The sequence below is a fragment of the Pantherophis guttatus genome, chromosome 4, assembly GCF_059756535.1.
Source record: "Pantherophis guttatus breed Tessera chromosome 4, ASM5975653v1, whole genome shotgun sequence".
In the NCBI taxonomy this organism is placed as follows: domain Eukaryota; kingdom Metazoa; phylum Chordata; class Lepidosauria; order Squamata; family Colubridae; genus Pantherophis; species Pantherophis guttatus.
The window spans coordinates 88,057,219-88,077,675 of record NC_142066.1 but is presented as its reverse complement, the minus strand read 5'-3'; the positions used below and the strand labels follow the sequence as shown (position 1 = coordinate 88,077,675).

Sequence of the window (20,457 nt, the reverse complement as noted above, 5' to 3'; positions counted from 1 at the left end):
TTAAACCAAATAAAATTGCATTTTATTCATTTTACAATCAAGTGGATAATGGAAAAATGAAAAAAAAAACCAGTCATACTATGTATGTATGTATGTATGTATATGTACAGTATGTATGTATGTACACACACACACACACACACACACACACACATGAAATGCATAGATGTAGAGTCTCACAAAGATGACTTTAGCAGGAGTGAAATGCTCCCGGTTCGGACCGGATCACTCAATCCGGTAGCGATGGTGGCGGGTGGTTCAGAGAACCAGTAGCAAAAATCCCTGCGCCCTCCACCCCCACCAGGCCCAGCTGAGCCGCACGATCATCAGAGGCTTTTTTTTTTTTACTTTTAAAAGCATTTTTCTACAACCTCTTCCAATGAAAAAACGCTTTTAAAAGTTAAAAAAAAAGCTTCTAATGATCGCGCGGCTCAGCTGGGATCGTCAGAGGCTTTTCAAAGCATTTTTTTGTGCAACCTCTTTTCTTTCAAAAAAAAATGCTTTGAAAAGTCTCTGACGATCCTAGCTGAGTTGCCTGATCGTCAGAGAGGCATTTTTTAAAAAGCTTCTCTGATGATCCCAGCTGAATTGCCTGATCGGCAGAGGCTTTTCAAAGCATTAGAAAAAATGCTTTGAAAAGTTAAAAAAAAAAAAAGTTGGCCACACCAACCCAGTCACATTACCCCCCACCAAACCACGCCCACAGAACCGGTAGTAACAAAGTTTACATTTCACCCCTGCTTTGGAGATATTAAACAGAAATGATAATTGGAAAAAGCATGCATTAAACCTGGGAAACAAAAAATTTGAAGAATATCAGTCTGACTTCTTCCTAATTCATTAGTGTATAAGACAAGGAAGAGAAAAGCTTAGTCAGGTTTTCCTTTCAGACTAATTGAATCTTTTTCTTGATCTAGCCAATTTTGAAGGGCTGTCATTAAATTTATAGCATTCTAAAATGAATTGTCGGATGGTTTGTTCCCCTAATTTTGTTATTTCTTCTTAAGGCTTTCTCATTTTTAGCTATTTTTATAGTTGTATCATGCCATTTTCTTTCCCAAAACAAATGAGTACAGATTGCAACAGTTGCGACCATATCACCCAACTTTGCTTGCATTTAATAACCAAATGTTAAATTGTTAAGAGGAAAAACTTTGGTTAATGTTGTTAATTGGGATTGGAATGGATGATTTAAATGAATTCTTCTAATGCTTTGAATCTGTGTAAAGTGGAATACATCAGAAGAAAATTCTAATCCTAAATAAAGAAGGGCAGGGACTACCCTTAGGCAAAATAGGAAGGTGACTCCTAGCAATGCAGCTGAAGAGAAAATCCAACCCTGTGGACTACACAGATATAACAGTACTCCATTAGTACCATGAAAAGCAGAAGAAGCTTGAGGGACAGCAATAATGGAAAAAGCAGAGAAGTTAGGGTAATTATATTTCTTCCCATTCCTTGTATAGAAGAGGCAGAAAGACTGTCTCTGACCTGCATGAGGCTATTTGTTTAAAAGAGCCAAAGAGATGTAGTGCTTAAGTAGTAACCTATGACTGGGAAGATCTAAATTTAATCCACCTCAGCCTTGGAAATTCACAGTGATGTTGTGTGCTCTCCCTTAGCTCAGCATACCTCACAGAGTTGTTATTGTGGAGGTTGCATGATTAAAGATCCCCATCTAAATATCCTTGAATTGATTTCCACTGGGTGGAGGAAACAATTGCTTTTCTTCTGAGCAGTTATGTTGTGCATTATTAATTTATTTAGTTTAATTTATATTTCCATAGCAAAGATCTATTTGTTTCAGTTATATAACACTTTTATACAAATCTTCCAGAGCAACTTACAATTATTATGTCCATTATGTTTATAATTTAAAGGACATAATACTGTATATCAGGAAAATAGGTTAACAAGGAGTGATGGGAAAATTTGGGGCTTTGGAAAAAAAATCAGCCACCCATTGTAATGAAAACAATATTATTAAAATATAGAAAGCAGAACTGATGGCAGTAATTAATATTAGATGATTGTCAAAATTCAAACCCTCAAAGAATATGGTGGGATTTTGTTATGGAAAAAAATCTAAACTGCTAATATTAATGTGTATTTCATTCTTAATGTTCTTTTTTCTTTTGTTCAGGAAGTCTGAACAAAATTTATAATTTTGGCCCTGTTGAATTGGATCTGCTTGACCATCCCAGTCTGGTGGTCTCAAGATGTACTGAATTGCAGTTTCCTTCATATCTTATGATAGCTAGTTGGCTGTGGATTGGTCAGAAGGCCTCCAGGTTTGGGGAAGCCATTTAATTCCATTTCTGCTTCTCCAAACAAGCAAATAATGGAAGCTTTTTCAACATAATAGGAAACAGAAATGAATGAATCTGAGGTTCATTTTCTCACATAATTACCTATCCAGGGATCTCAAGTCAGGAGTTATAAGGGGAAAATTGCAACAGAATCCATTTTTGGATTTTAGCAAGCAGAGACTCAAATCTTGGACAGTTAAAAATTCATCATCATCATGTTAGCCATTGTCTATCCGTTGCAGAATGAAATCCTCTTCCTCATATTTCCAACTGATACGGTCCTGAGCTTTTTTTTTTTTTTTTGCCAGTTGGACCTGCAATACTTGCTGATGTTGTCGATCCATCTTGTTTTAGGTCTCATTTGTAGACCCTTTTTATCAAGTGGGATCCATTCTGTGACAGCCTTGGTCCACCTGCCATCAGTTGTTCTTGCTATGTGACCAGCCCATTTCCAATTCTTTTATTTTCTTGATGATATCAATTCTTTTATTCTCTTGATGATATCATATACTTTCATTTGTTCTCTAATCCACGTGCAGGTTTTTCTATCTTGTCTTGTAATGCTGAGCATGTATCTTTCTATTACTCTTTGCACCACTTGTAACTTTCGTATCGATTGTGAAGTCAGTGTCCGTGTTTCACTGGCATAAATTACTATGTACTATATAATAGCAGAGCACAATAACCCCTTCCTTGAATAAATAAGAGCATTCTGAGCGCAAAAATTCTGAAAAAAATTATGAAGATGGGAGAAGCCATCTATTAAGATAAAGGATATCATAATGGCCATCTTGACCATAAAGGAAGTGTCTAGGGTCACATTGCCTTTTTTTTGATAAGTGTCTTTGCTCTGAGATGAAATGCTGCTGTGCCAGATTATCTGGTTGAAAAAAACAATCTGCTGCTGCTGTTTGCACAAACTCCTTAACTGTGTTCAGATATGATGTTCAGAGAATGGTTGGTGTGAATATATGCGTATAGACCATGTATTTTTTTTTTACTTTATACTAGAACTGATTCTAGTAATTAAGTTAAGGAGTTAAGGAGTCCAGATTTTCTTCTATCAGCATTTAGTGAGTCATTTGGGATAGTTAGAATAAGTTTATAAATAGAGCTTGCAGTTATTAATGTCTGATATGTTATTAATAATTATTTCTATCACCTTTTGAATTTATTATGTCTAACTCATAGAGGAAAAGAATGAACTATGGGTAAATTGATCTAGTGAAGATTTCAGTGGAAGAATAACTATCCTGTTGTACAAAAAGTCTAAATTCTTCTTATTTGCCAAAAACATAGAAATGCTTTTAACTCTTTACTAAATTCACTGAACTTCAGTCTATCTTTTCCAAAGACAAGTGATTGCACCTGGTTATCTTTTGGAGAAATTTTATTCACCAGTTTTGTAAAATATTAAGAATGTCACATATAGAAATTCTAACAAAGTTTTAAAAATGGGAGAGCGTTATGGTTAAAATTGGGATTTTGAGCAAATTGGTTGCTTCAAGCTTACTCTCTCTTTTCACTTTTTTTTAAATAGGATAAATCTTTGATGATAAATCTTTCTAAAAATCACATTCAGCATTTTATTGTGTTTTATAATAATTCACCATTGAAGATGGCACCACTCAAGGAAAATAAAATAAGTCCTGGGAAAAAGATACAAATTCCTGGCTTTGAATAATGGGCATTCTATCCCTGTAATATAAGATTTACATAGAGAAATTTTCAACTCTTTTAAAAAAAACCCAGTCCTGCCCAGCTGATACATCACAGGGTTATCCCATCTGATAAAAGCCAGAACAGTGTAACCGCACAATTGTGTTTGGTTGGTGGTAATATGAACATGACCCCATAGTTTAATTTTAAGTACCTGCCTAAACTTAGTTTACTTACTTTATATGGAGTCATCTTGTAGGAAAACTGCATGAGATTTTTTTTTGAAAATTATCCAGTGAGCTGAAATAGAAGGATTCCTATTTGAGAATATTTAAAAAGCAGGGTTCTTTTTTACTATAGATTCTTGACATAATTCATTTGCTGCTACTAGGCAGGAAATTTTCTGGGATTGTATTCAAAACCATAAACTGTTTTTGATTGGCATACAGCTTGATCTCTTCTATCATTTATAGTTTCCCTACCGTCCTAATCTTTACACTTTGTTATTTTGTATGTGTGTGTGTGTGTGTGTGTGTAGAAACGTAAGAATTTTATGTATTTGTCACAGCTTTGAGTGAAGATTGTTGTCTTAACTAAGTGGGGCTGGGGTTGCAGAAGAGGAAAATTCCAGTATGGGTGAACTACAGTAGATAATGAGGGTATAGATAAAGCTAGTTATAACTTCAACAAGTTATAAAGGAAGAGATTAAACACACTTTTCTCCTAGAGCCAAGCCTTATACTAGAACTGATTCCCAGCAGAATTCAACTCTAAAGCAAAGTTCAGAAGAAGAACTTGAGTCCAACAGAAAAGGGCTGAGGTCAAACAAGGCATGACAATAGTACAGAGAACTGACCTTTCATAGCCCCTGGGCATTTTTATTTTGCAAATTCACTCTCTAATTTCATCAGACTTTGGGTGGATGCAGTTAGTTTCTTTTTGCAGCCATAAAGGTTAGACATTCACATTTTCAACGATGAAAATGATGATGCCTAAAATGACAAAATGTTACTTTTTTGCCTTTCCACAAATTGCAGCATACAAAGAGTTTTTCATTTTGTGAATTGCAGCAGCAAAGAGTGATGATTGGATCTGGATTACATCATATCAAAAGTTTCTATGACTTTTGAATACATTTTATATCAAGAATAAAGAAATTATAACAAACAGAAGCTCATGTTGCCTGCTGGTTATGCCAATGGAGATTTTGAAGTATAATCTGTTATTGAAAAAGCCCAGAATATATATATATATATATACATATACATATACATATACATATATATATATATATATATATATATATATATATATATATATATATATATATATATGTGTGTGTGTGTGTGTGTGTGTGTGTGTGTGTGTGTGTGTGTGTGTGTGTAGTTAATATTTCGGGTTTCTTCCCGTGTAATTGTGGATATATCCCTAAAAGGGTAGAAGCGACGTTTCGGCAGAATCCCATCTGCCATCATCAGGCTTATGCCAGTAGTCAATGTTTCATGACATCAGAACTGTGAGATTTTTTTCCTGCTTTAGCAATTTATTCAGACATCATTTTAATATTCATTCGAAATCTGTTTTGTTTGCAACTATATAATAAACAGAGAGATTGATAGAATCTTCCTGTGAAGTCTCATAGAAATCTGTAGAAATTATGTGAGACATTTCACCAAAGACATGAAAACTCTACCAGGAATTTATGGAATGCAACTTATGGATTTTACTTGGTGAAATATTTTCTGACCTCTTTTCCTTCAGTGATAAATCTGCAACACAAAAATAAAATCAGCAGGAGCTGGTGCAGCCATCTCAGCATGGATTTTTCGCTGCAGCCAACTCACCAAGGGACAACAAGCTGTGGCATAACTTGCCATGGGATAATCCTCATGGGATACCTCAATGCAATAAATGTTAGTGTTTCTTCTACCTTATTTCCGTGTTTGTTAATGGAAATGTCAAAGAAACAGTGGTAGATAACATTTATTATTAATTATTATTAATAATCAAGAACATTGATTATTCTTTATTAATTGACAATAAAGTTATTAAATAAAATTAAATTATATGGTGAGTTGGCCATGGTGAGGTGTCCATGGCGAGATGGCTTTGCCAGGTTGGCCGTAGAGAGATGACTGTTGGGATTAGGCCATGGCCAAGGTGGGATGGCTGTGGTGACTTGACTGCAGCGAGTTGTCCCATTCCGCAGGGGAGAACTATTTTTAAGATGAAATCCTACCTTACCTGGAAAGCGATCATCTACCTTTATGTATATACATGAAGCCCTTCATCCGGTAGATGCCCTTCAGGGACCAATTTATTCCTGAAGTTTCTCCAGCAGGCCCAACAAGATGTAGGGTCAAATGGTCCCAACAATTTGACCAGAAGGTGAGAAGAGCTCTATCAAAGGACAATCTTCAAAAATTTCGCTCAACCTTTATTACAGCCAATCCTTCCCAAGATTTACAAGAACCATATAAAAACATAGTTCATAAGCTACAACCAATACTAGTCCATGACTGGAACTTTTCAGCTAAGAGGCCCTGTATCACCTCCAAACCATGGTTTGACAAGGATTGTGTAGAAGCCAAGAAAGCTCTCACCTTGGCTTATAAGATGTACAAAAGCGAGACTGGGAATGGTAATAAAACAAGTCTTAAACATTTTATTACTCTCAAAAAACAATATAAGCAACTGATTGCTCTTAAGAAGAGACAAGACACAAGGTCCTCCTGGGAACAGCTTATTGTGGCTGCAAAGCAAAAGAACTCCTCTCTATTCTGACGTCTAATAGCTAGACATTCTGATGTCCACATACCTCCTACAACCTGGGAACTTCATTTTCGGAGAATGTACGAAGACCCGTCCAGTGAGAGTATAAGGTACACAATGAAGGACTTATCTGAATGGCCCCCGGTTTCAGAGTCTGAAATCAAATAGCTCATTAGCCAACTCAGGATTGGGAAGGCCTCAAGAGCTGACTCCATTACCGCTGAATTACTGAAGAACAATTTGGAGTGGTGGATACCAGTTCTGGCGGTGCTATTCACTTATATCGACTCCACTGGCTATGTCCCAGAAAATTGGGGCTTGGCAATTGTTGTCCCAATTTTTAAAAAGGGAAAAAGAGATGACCCTGCCAATTATAGACCAATAAATCTGCTAAACACAATCAGCAAACTTTACACCAAACACCTCCAAGATAAACTAAAGGAGTGGCTGGATTTTGAGAATTTGATCGCTGAAGAGCAGGCCGGGTCTGGAGAGGGGAGAGGTACCACCAATCAGTGCTTAGTTCTTCATCTTCTGATTGAAAAATGCATCTCAAATAGACCTGTATCATGAAGGTTTTATAGATCTCAAGGCAACCTTTGATACAGTTACCAGATAATAATCTGGTAGATTATGATTTGATGGAGGAGGTAGTTAAGGACCCAATGATAGGATGGGCCAAAAATTTTGGACAAACCATAAATTTGAATGAGTGGGACCAAATTTGGAATAATAATCTTAAAATGACCAGGGCAACAACTTATAAGGAAAACCAATACAAGATGATATACAGGTGGCACTTAGCACCGGCCAGGATTGCCAAAATATACCCAAATATGACCCCAAATTGTTGGAAGTGCGGTCATCAGCAAGGTACTTATTATCATTGTTGGTGGACATGCCCACAAGCTAAAGAATTTTGGAGGATGATACATAAATGGGTCAGAAATAATAGGAGATACAATTGAATTAGAACCAAAAATATTTCTCCTGGGAATCTTGAAGTCAGAATTTACAAGAAAGAAGAAATATCTCATTACACATATAATAACAGCAGCAAGAATCTCCTTTGCTCAACATTGGAAGGAGAAAAAGTTGCCATCCGAAGAGCACATAATCAGAAAAGTATTGGAATGTGCCGAAATGAACAAACTGACGTTAGAAATTAATGACAGAGAGGAAACTGACTACTATAGTGTTTGGGATATGTGGCATGAGTGGTTGAAGAAAAGAAAAGCAAAGTGAAACTTGAGAGCGCTAAAGAAGTTTAAAAGGATGATTAATTCAATGAGTATGTGGATAGGAGTCATACTACCGGCAGGAGGAAATAAAAGGGAGTATAGATGCAATTTTATGTAAATAAAAGGTAATATTATATATTAAGGATTACAAAAGTAAGAAATCCTATGGGCAGTATTCTTAAATTAAGATAATGAATCAATACCATGTAAATAACAATGTAAATATTATGAAGGTATATCAGTATATGTATATTAACACCATGAAACCGGAAATGGTGGAATTGTACTGTAATTCTTAAACAATAAAAACTTTAAAAAAAAAAAGAAAGCATTTTTTCTTTTCTTTTTTTTTTTAAATAAATTTTATTAAATTTTCCAAGTTAAAATCAACATAGGACAAAAACATTGATTATACATAACAACAAAAACCATACATTCCCCTCTCTCCCTCCCCCATTCATAACACTAGACACACAAACACATCTATCCTGGCAGATAATATTCCTGCCCTCATTAATAAATAATTGTGCCCACAACACAGAATAAAGTAAATAATCCCCAAATATGGTTTTCAAACAATTATCTTTCAATCTAGATAAGTATATCTCTCCTCATATTGACATAGGCCCTCACTTCATCTCAATCCTTTTATTCAACCATTGGTACCAACTGTCCCAACTTTGAAAAAATTCAGAATCCTCTTTTTCTTTCAACCTATATGTCATTCTGTCCGCTTCAGCGCACTCTAATACTTTATTTATAATTTGGACACAGGCCAGTATCTCTTTTTCTTTCCATTGTTGGGCGAACACTATTCTAGCTGCGACTAAAATATGTAGAGTGAGATACCATTTTTTCTTACTTAGCCCCTCTGGGCGAATATCTAGTAAATATATCTCAGGTTTCCATTGGAGGTCCACATTAGTAATTTCCTTAATCCAATTCCTAATCCTTCTCCAATACCTCTTTGCCATTATACAAGTCCACTATTGATGGAAATACGTATCTCTGGTTTTCCCACATTTCCAACATAACTCTGATGCACCCGGAAACATTTTAGCAATTCTTGCTGGTGGGAGATGCCACCTATACAACATTTTATATGTATTTTCCTTGAAAGACGTTGCTGTAGTCATTTTAATATTCCCCCCCACATTTGTTGCCATTTTTCTAAAGGAATCGAGTACCCAAAATTCCTCCCCCAGGCAATCATAGTGTCTTTTACAACCTCCTCTCCTATCATTCGTTCAAGCAATTGTGCATACATTTTAGTTATGTATTTATGATCCTCTCCCATTAATATTTTATCAAAACTCTGCTCCATCACATATATCCTGTAATTATCTCTATCCTTCCTGTAGCGAGATTGAACTGTAGCATAGGTCCACCAATCTAACCTAATTCCTTTATCAGCCAAATCTTCCCTAGATCTTAATATCCCTTGGGCATCCACAAGCTCTTCATATCTATAAATGTTATCCTGTTTAAGAGTTGTTGGATATGTCATCGCTTTTATTGCTGAGAACCAGATTGGGATCTTAGTATAAAATTTCCCTCTAATTATGTCCCAGGATTCCAGCAATATTCGCCTTAAATATTGTCTCTTAAAATACTTATATTGTTGAGTTTTCTCTTTCCATAACAGTGCGTGCCAACCATGTTGTAGGTCGTGCCCTTCTAAATCTAGAAAAGACCTCCTCTTCAATAACACCCATTCTTTCATCCAGGCTAGCAGTGAAGCTCAGTAATATAGTTCCCAGCAGGGGAGATCAAAGCCCCCCCCCCATGCTCTTGTAACATTTTGAGCTTCACCCTAGGCTTCTTCCCCTGCCAGATAAATTTCAGCACAACTTGATCCAAACCTTTAAAAAACCTTTTATCTAACCTTACCGGAGCTGATTGAAATAGAAATAGCCATTTGGGTAAAACATGTGTCTTAATTGCTGCTATCCGTCCCATCAAAGACAGCTGTAAATTTTTCCACTTCTCCAGGTCTCTTACAGTCTGATCATATAATTTAACAAAATTGTCTTCCTTAATTGTAGAGCATCGGGCTGTTAGCCAAATTCCTAAATATTTAATTTTATTTACAATTTGAATATCCAATCTAGATTCTAATATGTCCTTCTGCATCTTTGGAATATTTTTGACCAATATCTTAGTTTTGTCCTTATTCATTTTTAATCCCGCCTCTCTACCATATTCTTCCATCATCTCTATTAACTCTGGGCCCGACTCCTGAGGGTCTTCTAGAATGAAGACAAGATCATCCGCGAATGCCTATATTTTAAATTCCTGCCTTCGTACTTTAAGTCCTTTAATTGCCGGATTATTCCCGATTTCCCTGAGAAGGGGCTCCAGAGTCAGAATAAATAAAAGTGGGGAAAGCGGACAATCCTGCCTCGTTCCCCTACTAATTGTAACCTCCTTTGTTTTTTCCCCAGTAACTAGAACCCATGCCACCTGGGAAGAATAAATTGTTTGTACCTCCTGTGTAAATTTTTCGCCAAATTCCATTTTACGAAGCTGGGTTAGCATAAATTCCCATCTCACGCTGTCAAATGCTTTATAGGCATCTAAAAAGAGAAGTGCTATTTGTTTGTCTGAGTGATATTCATAAAACTCAAGAGCATTTAATATTACTCTCAGATTACCTCTCAACAATCTATGTGGTAAGAAACCATTCTGGTCTCTATGTATGAACTGATTTAGAAAAACCTGTAGTCTTTTTGCTAGGATGGATGCAAACAATTTATAATCGGCATTAAGCAAGGCTATTGGTCTATAATTCTTAATATAGGTTGTATCAGCCCCTTCCTTAGGAAGGAGAGAGATATATGTCTCTTCCCAGGATTTTGGCATTCGTCCATCATTCAGCACTTTGTTAAAGATGTCGCACAACTGTATCCCAATCACTTCCCAAATTGCCTTATACACCTCTACAGGTAGTCCATCTGTTCCAGGGGTTTTATCACTCTTCTGTTTTTTCAGACTTTCCTCTATTTCCCCCCCTGAAATATTTCTATTCAGTATATCTCTTTATCTGGTCTGGTACCCCTGGCAGGTTCTCTAGGAAACTGAATTGCTTTTGACTAGTATCTTCTCTTTGATATAACTCCTGGAAAAATTCATACGCCACTTTTTTTTCCCCCCATTACTGGCCACTAAATGACCCGATTTGTCTCTTAACCATTTAATCTTTCTGCTTTCTAATTCCTTTTTCAATCTTGAAAAAAAGCCTCTGCAGATCAGGCAACTCAGCTGGGATCGTCAGAGCCTTTTGAAAGCATTTTTTCTATAACCTCTGAAGAGATTGTAGAAAAAATGCTTTTAAAAGCCTTTGACAATCCTAGCTGAGCTGCACGATCATCAGAGGCTTTTTTTTTTTTACTTTTAAAGCATTTTTTCAACCGAAGAGGTTGTAGAAAAAATGCTTTTAAAAGTAAAAAAAAAGCCTCTGATGATTGTGTGGCTCAGCTGGGCATTGGGGAGGGGGCAGGGATTTTTGCTACCGGTTCTCCGAACCACCCGCATCCATCACTACCAGATCAGGTGATCCGGTCTGAACCAGGAGCATTTCACCCCTGGATTTCCCCCATTGATTGTTTGTCAGAAGCCGTCTAGAAAGGTTATAAGTGGGGATCACATGACCCCAGGACAGTGCAACTGTCATAAATACATGCCAATTGCCAAGCTTCCAGACTTTGATCACATGACTGTGAGGATCCTGCGACTGTCTGTTAAAACTAGTCATCAATCACTTTTTAATGCTGTTGTAACATGAAACGATCACTAAATGAATGGTTGTAAGTCGAGGACTACCTGTACAAACAATCATGAAATCACTCTACATTTTCCTAGCTGCTGAATTATTATCAAAAACAACTAGTTGGATTTTGAAGAGGTTTTTTAACAGATTAACAGAGTTGGAAGGGACCTTTTAGGTTATCTAGTCCAACCCCCCCCCCCCAAGCAGGAGACTCTACACAATTTCTGACAGATGGCAGTCCTGTCTCTTCTTGAAAGCTTCCAGTGATGAAGCTCCCACTCCTTCTTTTTCTTTTAATAAAAAGTTTTATCAAATATTACAACAATTTTTTCCCTGTCCCTCCTCCCCCCCTTCCCTCCTCCACCCACCCCCCCTCTCCCTCCAACCCCCTCCCTCCACCCCGGACTTCTCAGAGCAAATACAGGGTATAACATTTAACAAACATAAACTAAAATATGCTAACTTTCTGTAGGCTCCTAATTCCCTCTTGCTCTTTAACTCCCCTTTCAACTAACAAAACATAGTTCAAAAAGAAAAAGTTGATTTCATTCATAAGCTATTTGAAGCTTTTTAGTCCGATATTTGTTTTGAATATAGTCAATCCATCTTCTCCATTCCGATATATATCTTTCATTTGAATGGTCCTTCAAATACGCTGAAATTTTGGCCATCTCTGCTAAGTCCACTACTTTTAGTGTCCATTCTTCAATAGTAGGCAAGTCTTCCTTCTTCCAATACTGCGCCACCAAAAGTCTGGCTGCTGTTATTAAATTTAAAATCAACTTAGTCTCTATAACAGTACAATCTGTAATTATACCTAACAAGAAGAACTGTGGAGTAAATTTTATCTTCTTTTTGAGAATATTTATACAAATATCCACCATATTTGTATCCAAAATGCCTTAATTTTTTTACATGTCCACCATATATTATAATACGTGGCATCATCACATTCACATCTCCAACACTTGGGTTGTACACTTGGATACATACAAGCTAGCTTTTTAGGATCTAGATGCCATCTATAAAACATTTTATAAAAATTCTCTCTTAAGTTTTGGGCTTGCGTAAACTTCACATTTCTAACCCATATTTTTTCCCATGTTTCCATCATTATTGGTTCTTCAATATTTTGTGCCCACTTTATCATATAGTCCTTAACTAACTCCGTTTCTGAATCTATTTCTACCAATGCATTATACAACCTTTTTATATGCATTTGACTTTGATCTCTAATCTGTTTTACCAAGTTCTCCTCATTTTGCAAAATACCAATTTTCTGATCTTCTCTCCAGCTAGCTTGCAACTGTACATATTGAAATCATGTTTGAATTATCCTTTCTTCTCTTAGTTGATTCAAAGATTTTAGTTGTAATATACCTCTTTCCTTGTTAAGAAGCTCTTTGTATGTAATCACATCTTGTTTTTGCTCTACACTTATATTCTCTATCGCGTGTCTGGGTATTGCCCACATTGGTAACTTTTCGTTTAATTTATACTTATACTTTTTCCAGACACGCAATAAAGCATTCCTTAATATGTGACTTTTAAAAGTCTTTTCCACTTTCTTATCCTATAGTAAATAAGCATGCCACCCGTAAACCAAATCATATCCCTCAATATTCAATATTCTTTCTTCTGTTGAGTTCATCCAATCACTCGTTGCTGATAGGGCAGCTGCCTCATAATATAGTCTTAAATTGGGCATTTTGAGACCTCCTCTTTCACGTATATCCTGCATTATTTTTTGTTTTATTCTCAGTCTCTTCCCTGCCCAAATAAAATTATTAATACCCTTCTACCATATCTTCATATTTTCATCTTTTTAAAGTATTGGTATCATTTGAAAAAGAAACAAAAACTTAGGCAAAACATTCATTTTACTGCTGCTATTCTTCCTAACAAGGATAATTGTAATTTTTTCCAATTTTCCATCTCTCTCTGTATTTTTTGCCACAACAGATCATAGTTAAGCATGAATAATTTCGCATTTGATGTCATAATATAAACCCCCAAATACTTAACTTTTTTTACTATTTCAAATCCTGTTAATCTTTCTAATTCATCTTTTCGATTTGTAGTCATGTTTTTAGTTATTATCTTCATTTTCCCTGCATTTATTTTAAATCCAGATACTTGCCCATATTGCTTAATTATATTCATTAAACCTACAACTGACTGTAATGGTTGGGTTAAAGTAACAACCAAATCATCTGCGAATGCTCGTACTCTGTAATCATACTGCCTAATTTTAATTCCATTTATTTTGTCCGACCCACATATCTTACTCAACAAAAATTCCAAAGTCAAGATGAACAGTAATGGAGACAAGGGACATCCTTGTCTTGTTCCTTTTTCTATATTAAAAGTATCTGTTAAACTACCGTTAATTATTATTTGCGCTGTTTGTTTCTGATATATTGCCTTAATAGATTGTGTAAAATATTCTCCAAACTGCATCTTTTCTATTATTTTCAATAAGAAATGCCAATTCAATCGATCAAATGCTTTCTCTGCATTTGAGATGATCAAATCATCTCCGCAGAAATATTAGCACCGCAGGGATTTGGTTGTTCTTCCTCAAATACTCTAATAGATTAACCGCTTGCCTTACATTACTCTTCATTTGTCTACCATTTATAAAACCAGTTTGATCATTATGAATCATTTGTTGCATGACTGTCATTAACCTATTTGCTAGTATTTTAGCAAAAATTTTGTAATCTATATTTAAAAGTGATATAGGCCTATAATTTTTTGGCTGAGTGTGGTCTTGCTCCTCTTTTGGAATCAGAGAAATAAAAGCTGTCCTCCAAGTTGGGGGTACATCTCTTCCAGATTGTATGTTGGTAAATAACTTCTGAAGGCAACATGTTCCATTGGTTGATTGTTCTCACTGTCAGAAAATTTCTCCTTATTTCTAGGTTGAATCTCTCCTTGTTCAGTTTACATCCATTTTTCTTCGTCTGGCCTTCAGGTTCTTTGGAAAACAGGTTGAACCACTCTTTTCTGTGACAGCCCCTCAAATATTGGAAGACTGCTATCATGTCCCCACTGGTCCTTCTCTTCAACAGACTAGCCATGCCCAGTTCCTGTAACCATTCTTCATATGTTTTGGCCCACAGTTCCCTAATCATCTTTGTTGCTCTTCTCTGCAGTCTTTCTAGAGTCTCAACATATTTTTTATAGTGTGGTGACCAAAACTGGATGCAGTATTCTAGGTGTGGTCTTACTAAGGCTTTATAGAGTGGTATTAGTACCTCACTTGATCTTGATTGAATCCCTCTGTTAATGCAATTAGGATTGCATTGGCTTTTCGACTGCTGCTGCATACTGTTAGCTTAGATTTAATTAGTTGTCCTCTAAGACTTTAAGATCCCTCTCACAGAGTGGAGGTGATTCCAATGCACCAGCCCCTTCGTCTCACTGTCTCTTGGCTTGCCTGCAGCTGTAGCTGCATTGAACAAGATCAGATGACTGAATACTGAATTTGCCAGTATTCTTGTAAAAAGTTTGAATGTTGTTGGCTGACAAGCAATTGGGTGGTAGTTGCTTGGTTCTTGCTCTTTTCTGGATCTTTCATTATCAAGTATGTTCGACCAGCCATTAACCATTCTTTGCTTGTTGCATTTTGAATCATTTCATCAAATTGAGTGGCCATGCAGTGATGGAGGCTGGTTAGGTGTTTTAGTCAGTATCCGAGTATACCTTCAGTCTGGCGAAGAACGGCTGTAAGGAGCTCTCCCAAAAGCAAATTAGGTTTTTCTTTTTAACGTTTTAAAGTATTTTTATATTTTTAACTCACTTTTAATCTATTTTTAATCTATACCGGACTCTTACAAAGCACATATAGTGTGGCTACTGTTTGTTTTAGACATATTTTAACAACACTACAACCTGCATTCCTGGCCTAGGCTACTCCTGTGACTCCTCCTTGCTAGGCCTGAAATTCGGATTACCGGACTTGTTGACAAACCTCACTGGAGGCCCCTAACTTCAGAGGGGATTTTGAGCTTCTTTGTTTTTGGAACGAGTACAGTAAGGAACTGGCTGCAGACGCTCCCGGTAGGCTGCCTTTAATGAAACCTTATCAGCTTTTTAGTCTCCTTCCCCCACATATTTCCCTGTGAAATAATTTAAACAATTTAAACATTTCTGAAAATAGATGATAGCAAAGAAGTAGGAGTAAAAGACAAGCCGTTGTTTGGAAAGGAGATTGGTTTTTACCTCTGTGGTGCCTCGGCTGAGACCATCATTAAGGCCTACCTTAACTACGATTGCCGAGGGAGGATAAATTATTGCGATATTTAATTTCGCTGGGAGATACTGGATCAACTATCTACCAGAATGGGAAAGAAAAGTAAGAGGCAGAGAGCTTGCTCTCTCTCCCCAAAATCTATGACAGAACTTAATTACTCCAAGCCTCTTAAACAGCTTAAATTGGATGACTTTATGGAGAGGTGTAATCCAGAACCCCAATCTGAACTTCGAACTTTGTCTCTGTCGACTGTATCATTGGGAGAGGGAGATACAGAAGGGAAGTTTTCTTCCCGGATTTCAGATTCAAACTCGCCTGCTAGAATGGGTGATTTTTCAAGCTCTATCCCCTCTCCTACTTCTAGCTGCTTAAAAGAAGTTCCGACATATTCAGACCTCAGAGAGATGGTCTGTACTCAGAGTATGTTAACTGTGCACACAGTAGATTCAATATATGACTTACTGACATCGATCAAAAGAGACATCGAGAGGATCTTCCAATTCTTAAATGGCCCTCACTCTGCAGCTAAGGATGGTGAGATTGCACACTGTCCTGATGCGCGGAGAGAGTGGGAGGGTGTAAGACCTCAACCCAAACAACAAAGCATTGCAAGTACTGATGCTAACCCTCATCAAGGAAGAAGGTTGTTAAAGAAACAAATCGCTTTAAGGATAAGGAAAATCCCATGCAATAGAGGACGATGGACTTCAAAGGAAAGGATAACCCTCTCACTTGCACAGCTATTGAAATCTGATCCTTTATTAATAGATCTACTCAGATATGAAAAACTTCCCCAGCATAGCAATTGTGTTCGACTAATACTGCATTTTGACAGAAATACTATACCGAACGCTGTAATGAAAAGAAAAGGATCCCTGCTCAGATTTGAAGTCATTCCTACAAGAGTCTTCTCGAGTGGGCCTATTAAACCGCTTTTACAAGGACTTAACCAAACATCAAAAATGGTACCTAGGAACCACTCTGCTACCTCCAGGGTCTTTCCTCCAGAATCCGGAGAAACTATGGAGGCAGGCCAGATCAGGGAGGTCCCACATATGAAGGCAAGCACCGACAAACCAGAGGATGTTATAATCAGCGAATTTGTCTCCTTGTCTCCAAAGGAGCAAAGGTCGATGTTAATTGAATTTGATTTATTAAGATCTTCGCTAGCAGAAGCCTGTAGTTCAACAAGAAGGCTATCCAAGTCGGAAGAACGGGGAAAGCATGTGCAGACAAGGCCTAAAGTCGTTAAGTCCAACGGGATAGAAGGGAAGGCAAAAGTCTTTTCAAAGAAACAAAGACCATGAACGTAGCGGCAGAAGTTCACCCTCCCCCAACAGTGCAACTGCCCTCACCTGTCTCATCTTCCTTAAGAACGGAGGAGGCACTTCCGCAACAAACAGAGGCCACTTTTGACTCCTTTGGCACTCCAGAGAAGGCGGTGGTAGTAATTCCGGACCCCTCCACCAGAAGGGTGGAGGAAGAGACACAGGAGTAGTGCCTCGGGGTGACTGACTAGACAACAAATGGCCAACAACTAGGGTATCTTATATCCCTAGCCTTTCCCTCCTGTCCTGGAATATAGTGGGCTGGAAAGGCATTGCAAACCGGATGGATTTTATAAAATTGATTTCAACACATCATCTCATCCTCCTTCAAGAAACCTGGCTGACTACTAATGATCCACAGATCAGCTTACCGGGTTTTTCCTCATGGCATAAACCGGCAGGCAAAGTCAATTTAAGAGGGAGGGCATTTGGGGGCTTAACCACATTGGTCAAAAGGGATACGGGATGGAAGGGTGAAGAAATTTCTTTAGATCCTCAATTCCAATATATTCTGCCTATTAGATGTACGTTCAGGGGGATGGACTTAATCTTAATTAATGTATATATCGCTCCATTTTCATTCCACCTTCTAGGAAGGGATTTGTGGGATGAATTAGATTCAGTATTAGCTACCTTAAAGGGACGCTTTCCCCAAGCAAAAATTATATTAGCTGGAGATACTAATGCAAGACTAGGTCCCTCAATGAAGAGCTATGCTAATCGAGGCCTGGTACCAACTGGTTACTTTTATAATGAGTTCACTTGGTCCTCAATGGACAAGAGGACCAATAAATATGCCCAGAGGTTAATTTCCCTGCTGTTTATGAATGATATGCAAGTACTTAGTGGCTCGAGTGATGGGTATATATATCCCTATACTTTCTCGTCCAACAAAACCTCAACTTCTATCGATTATATCTGCACTTCCTCTAGTTTAGTACACCATTTTTCAGAAGTAAGAGCTATATTTAGAGAGGAAAGTGACCACTTTCCCATCACGGCTCTGGTTTCACTCTCTTCAGAAGTTAGGCCTCATTCAAGAGAGGAAATTGACACCTTAGCAAATGCCCGGGTTTATAACTATAAAAGGTTATATTGGCACAGACTTGATGTCAAATCTGTCACCACTTATTTGGGCTCAGACGAAGCCAGACACCTAGCAAGGGAAATCTCCCAATCTAAGCCCGGAGACAACACCCCAATGCCAGTTTATACAGAGCTAACTTCTACTCTTAGGAACTTAATGATCCAGAATGATAGAAAAGTAGATGGGATCTCTAGAAAGTGGTTTGATGATGATTGCCATAACTTGAGGTCAAATCTAAGAGCCGCAGTTAAGAAAGTTAACCGATCCAGACAGGATGGTGATTATTCAAATATGGTTCAACTCAGGAGAGCATACAAATCCCTACTGAAAAACAAGAAAAGTAGCTATAACACCAGGATGTGGAAAGAGGTAGAAATGGCAGCGAAATCCCAATTCCCTACGATCTTTTGGCATAAGATAGCCGGTATATTAAAACAACGTTCCCCATTTATGGACACTGATATATCAGCAGTAAAATGGGAGAAGCACTATCTTGCTTTATTTGATGGTAACAATACAACAAATGTCTTGCAATTGGATATCCTCCAGCAAGAATTAAGGAAATGTCCGGAAGGGACACCAATTACCCCTACCGAAGTTAAGCATATAATTCAGTCCTTAAAGGCCGGGAAGGCTCCTGGAGAGGACTTGTTGCCTCCTGAACTCTTTAGGTCCAACATTGACTTTTGGGTACCGGTGCTGGTAGCACTGTTTACTTATATCGATAAAGTAGGGATAATCCCTGAAGGGTGGAGGTTAGCTATAGTTTTTCCAATTTTTAAGAAAGGTGACAGAGCTGCCCCATCCAACTACCAACCCATCAGTCTTCTTAATATAATTTCAAAAATGTATACGAAACATCTCCTAAATAAAATAGAGGACTGGTGCTTGGATAAGGAAATTCTGGCAAATGAGCAGGCAGGTTTTAGATCAGGTAGGTCTACCATAGACAATTGTTTTGTCCTTTTCCACTTAATTAATAAATACAAGACCCAGGGGAAAAAGCTGTATACCGCCTTTATTGACCTTACTGCTGCTTTTGATTCTATAGATAGGAACCACTTGTGGAGGAAACTACAAGTTATGGGGATGGACCCCAGACTTATTTTGTTGATCAGGATTCTCTATACTAATACGGCAATTAGAGTCAGATATGCAGCAAATGGGGCCTCAACAAACAGCATACCGACAACTAGAGGAGTGAGGCAGGGCTGCCTGCTGGGTCCTACTCTTTTTAACCTTTATATAAATTTATTTATTTATTTATTTATTTATTAAATTTATATACCGCCCTATTCCTGAGGGACTCAGGGCGGTGAACAGCGAACGATAAAAAATACATGTAATACAAATGTTAATTAAACAAAAACCAATTAAAATATACTAAACACTCTGGTCCTAGATAATTCAAGACATCCCAGTTTAAAATAAAATCGAAAGCAATATAAAGGGAAAGTTAGGCCAGGCCGGCCTGCTGAAACAGGAATGTTTTGAGGGCACGGCGGAAAGTGCGCAGATCCGGAATCTTCTGTATCTCTGATATCCCAGCGCGGCTGGATGATCTTCTGACGCACAGCCCCCAAATAGGCTCTAGATTTATTAACGTATTAATGTATGCCGATGACTTAGTGTTGTTTTCTAGAACCCAAATAGGAATGAGGAGACTTCTTGACAAGCTCACACGTTACTGTACTGCAAACCACTTGACTATAAATGTAGCTAAATCAAAAGTTTTAGTCTTTGGCAATAAGAATAAAAAGCACACTTGGCAGATTAATGACACAAAAATTGAGCAAGTTACCCAATATACTTATCTTGGAATTGTTTTTTCCAGTGCAGGAGGTTGGACTCCGCACCATCAATACCTTTCTCAAAAGGAGCAAGCCTTATATCCAAATTAAGTAAACGAATCCAACCAACCTCCATTTTACCTCTTCGTAAAGTCTTTCAGGCTAAACTTGTTCCGATCATGCTCTATGGTGCTGAAATTTGGGGTCTTACAGAGGCCCCCATATTAGAGAGAACTCAAAATAA

General features: G+C 37.5%; 1 protein-coding gene across 5 annotated transcripts in view; it reads left to right on the top strand.

The window, feature by feature from the left end:
- The window catches only part of ITGA9 (integrin subunit alpha 9), a 588,487-nt gene that overhangs the window by 309,080 nt on the left and 258,950 nt on the right, over nt 1–20,457 (top strand). The window lies entirely within an intron of this gene.